This window comes from Miscanthus floridulus, chromosome 14, assembly GCF_019320115.1.
Source record: "Miscanthus floridulus cultivar M001 chromosome 14, ASM1932011v1, whole genome shotgun sequence".
NCBI classification, from domain to species: Eukaryota; Viridiplantae; Streptophyta; class Magnoliopsida; order Poales; family Poaceae; genus Miscanthus; species Miscanthus floridulus.
In genome coordinates this window covers 89,131,726-89,136,089 of record NC_089593.1, presented here as the reverse complement: position 1 = coordinate 89,136,089, position 4,364 = coordinate 89,131,726, and positions in this window count along the sequence as shown.

The following is a 4,364-nucleotide window of genomic DNA, read 5'->3' as shown; positions in this document are numbered from 1 at the left end:
TCAAATTATTAATTTTTCATCCATCGTCAAGCATCATGTTTCGTATTCCGCATCATGTTAAACATGGCATTGTTATTACGTGTAGTGAACGAAGGTGAAAACGTGGTAGTTAATCAAGTTGTTGAGGAGGTTAATCCGTCTGTTGAGGTCGGATCGAATACTTGTGAAACGTCGTAGGAACCGGACTTTTCCGTCAACGAAGGCAAGCCCCGGATGCATACAACCCTACCTTGTGTTTTACAAATTAATTTCGCTTTTGCTTTCCGTTACTGCATTAAGTGATTAGGAGTTAAGTAAGAGCCTAATTGGTGCATTACCAACCTTGTTATTCCATATTTACCATATTACCAATTTTAAATTCGTATATGCCTAGTCTTGCTTAGCTATGCGTAGAACGATGAAGTCGGGTGACTACCTGCCACCTGCAAGTTTTAAATGGAACCTTGGTTACTTATGTTATCATGTGATATGAGAATGTGGAGTAATAATTCTAGACCGGGCGGACTCGGTGTGTGTGAGCCACAAGACATGGAGGTCTTGTGAGCGGGTTCTTTCCGCCTGTGTCGATTAAGGCACGTCTGTTGTTGAATTACATGAGGTGAGAATTTGTAGTACTAACCACATACTCCGGTAAGCCTGAACTTGGCAATTCTATTACGAGAATGGCTACTCGCGCACTAGGAGTGGAGAGATGGCGGGAATAGCGTGTACCCACGTGGCAATGGGCTAGATTGGTGGAGTACTGTATTCTCGGGTGGCGCGGACCCGTTCTTGCCTTAGAGGATCCGGGAGTAGGTTGATATATGTAGGTCGGGGACCTGCATATGTCGTGTGGTCTGGAATCCCCAGCTGGGTTTTTAATCGGTTCGAATCATCGTTGCTCCTCGATTATGGAGACTCAACTCACTGTTCATCATCGTAGTAATAATAACTGGAATTTGAGTAAGGTTTGAGAAAGTGTTGGTTATGAAGTTTCATGATCTCATTATGGATCATGTCAGCTTTGTATATGATCTTTTGAAGACAAATATGTTAATAAAAAGAATCTTGTTAAAGAGCTTTTACGCAAAAGAACTTTGATTATTGCTAAAGCCATACCTTGAATCCCTGAGCTTGCATTCCTAAGTTCTATCAGTTTTATTTCGGTTAAGTCTTGTTGAGTACTTTTGTACTCAGGGTTCGTTGACCCCTTGTTGCAGGTGAGCCTCATGAGCAGATCTATTTTGGATCGTGCTGCATGACTATCGTTCGTTCTGACGATGAGAAGTAAATGTGTGATCCTTGGGCAGGATGTTTATTTTGGGTGTTATGTATATGTTAATTATGCCACTCCACTACTACTATGGTTTGTAATAATTATCGAACTTAGTTTGTAAGGTTTGAAACAACTGGTTTGTAAACTATGTTATCGTAAGACTTCCGTTGTTTTTACTCTGGTGCTGATATTTGAATAAATGTTGTAATACTGCAATGACTTTGTAATGTGATCCTGCTCGGAAATCGTGGATGATTCGGGGTTCCCCGAGGACACCCGACAGTCTTCTTAAGTTACCAGGAATATATGCATCAATGTCAAAGATCATCGGACAGTGACAGGTGTATGTGGGCCCTATAACTTAGGAGGTTCTGCCACAGGACCCCCTGGTTCTCCCCCGCCATTCCTACGCCGACGACGTGCATTCTCTGGCCGGCGACGACAAGCTCCGGCGCATCCTCTGCTCCAAATCCCATCAAGGACCGCGCGCAACAATTCGACATAAGGGAAGGGCCGTTCTGTGAAGCCATGACTCATTTGAATAGTGCTCCTAAGGACCCCTTCGCTGTAGTTTAATTAATGTTTTCTGCAGGGACCCCGATGCAAGACTTACATGTCTTTTCTTTTGTTTTTACAGATTTGAATGATGAACTTTGAAAATTCATAGTAATTAGTAGAAAATCGTAAAATAGTAAATGAGGACTTTTTGGAATCCTTGTGAAATTCTCTATGTAGTAGATCTATAATATGACAGTATTTAGTTTAAAGTTTGTGCTGTAAAAATCAATTTATGCAGTTAGGTTTGTACTACTAGTGGTGTCTTGTCTTTTTCATAACTGTAGTTATTTTGCTCAACTAAATGTGAAATTTTTGTGGAGTGCTACTAAGTTCATTGTTGTTGTCTGGTAAAAATGTCAGGAGTTTAGGATTTATAGTTTAAGAGTTATAAAAATAACAAATGCCCTATATTGCTTTGCTTCTACTCTGAACAGTTCTGCATGTTTGAATTAATTAGCTTAGTTAAGTTATGAATCATGACTTGGTGAAAATACATGAGTTGTGGTACTTTTCTTAAGCTTTCCAAAAAGTTAAATATCATGATTTTTGGCTAAGTAGATCTTGAGTTATACTTGCTTAAATCTCTGTGGTTGTTTCTGCCCAAACCCAGACATGGTTTCCTTGTTCTTACTGTGGGGCCTTCTTACTAGTAGAATTAGCTTTAGGTGTTTACAACAAAGTTGTTTCGAATTTTCTAAGCTTTCTAAAAAGTCTAGAACCACATTTATTGGACATGTATAACTCCATTTATAGCTGTTTAAAGTGGCATGTCAGTTTCTGCCTATGTTTTGGACAGAGATGAAATTATTGGATTAATTGACCCTTCTAACTGTAGAATCATCTTAATATGAGAATAAGAAAGTTGTAGGTAACTTCCTAAGATTTTCAAAAAGTTATGGTTCATGTTTGATGGATGTCTAGAACTCCAGTTATGCTTCTCTGAAGTTTCTATCAGTTTTCTGTACCACCGCTGTTGGGCTGCATTTGCAGTTTTGCTTGTGCAATCATTTTCGTGGTGTAAATGATGTTTGCTATGGTTGTAGTGAATACAAAAGTTGTATAAAATTTCATGATCTTGCTTTTGTTCAAATTGTAAGGCCATAGGCCTGATAGTGTAAGAGTTACATGACTTTTAAGTCTTCTGTCAGGTTTTGATTATATTCTAAGCAGATCTGAAAGATGCTAGTGTTTGATCTAGTTAGGATTTGAATGAGTTTTTGGTAATAATAACAAAGTTGTAGATAATTCATGTATCTAGCTTCTATTAAAATTTGGTGGTATTTGACTTTGTGGTTTGTGAGTTATTCCTGTTTAAAGTTGGGTTTCAGAAATCGCTGCTCTCTGTCAATTGTGGACCAGTTTCTGTAAATGGGTATATATGACTTAGTTAACTTGAGAATCATGCTAAGATGATTACAGATGAATTGTAGAAAATTTCATAAGCTTTCCAGAATGTCTTGTTGCATGGCTATTGGATTTGTATAACTCTAGTTATGACCCAACCATGAAGCTGTTGTTTGCAGTTCAGAAATAGACATATGCTAGTTGTGGTTATTTACTCCATGTGTTGCTAAGTGTGACTTATGCCCTTGTTGATGGTCAAGTTATGATACTTATGACCTTGTTAAACTTGTGTCATACTTGATGTGCTTGCTCTCTATAGTTAGTTGTGTGATGTTAGTTAAATAGCTATTGGTGTCTATGTCTTGCATAATCTTGTGTTACCATTCATCACATTCATACACATGCATCATGCATCTCATTTAGGTACGCTAGATGAACCACGTGAAGGATGTGATGTGGAGCTGAACTCGAAGATTTGGTTTGGTAGATCTATCCCGAAGATGGAAGGACTAAGCAAGTGCTAGGACCGGAGATGTCACCAAGTCGGTGCAAGCTAACTGAACTGACTTGTGTCGGATCCCAGGCAAGCCCCAGAGCATTTTTCTCTCCGGTTTGCGATTATTAATTAATGCTTTACTTTAATTGATGCATTACGTTCAGGAGTTGTTTGCAACCATTGCTGCATTATACCTTGTTTACCTTTGTTATACTATATCCTTGTTACCCTGGTATCCGCAGTCGAGTCAATGCTTAGCTGGCTTAGACCAGTAGAAGTCGGGTGATTTCCTGTCACCTGCGAGCTATACGTGGTTACCTAGATCTGCTTGGATAACTATGTAGTCATGGTATAACTAAGTGTTAATTTGAAGTTGAGACTGGACGGAGACTTATAGGGTTCTGGACTGTAGTGCTTTCCGTCTGTGTCGATTAAGGACCGACCGTTGTTGGGCCTCAGGTCATGTTGAACGCATGCCTTACATTTAGCTGGCCGAATAAAGTACCTTTCGACCGCGAAGCTGGGAGATTATTCGGGCCGAGTAGATTGCCCATAGCGCACTGTACCGGAGCAGGTGTGGTAGGACACGGGGGCGCGATGATAAGACCGAAAGGCAGTCGGTCGGCCCCCGGGTACATGTGGTTCCTGGCAAACTCAAGATTTTTCCTGGATAGTTGACTCGGTGACCGATACCTCACTTTAGCGGGTGAG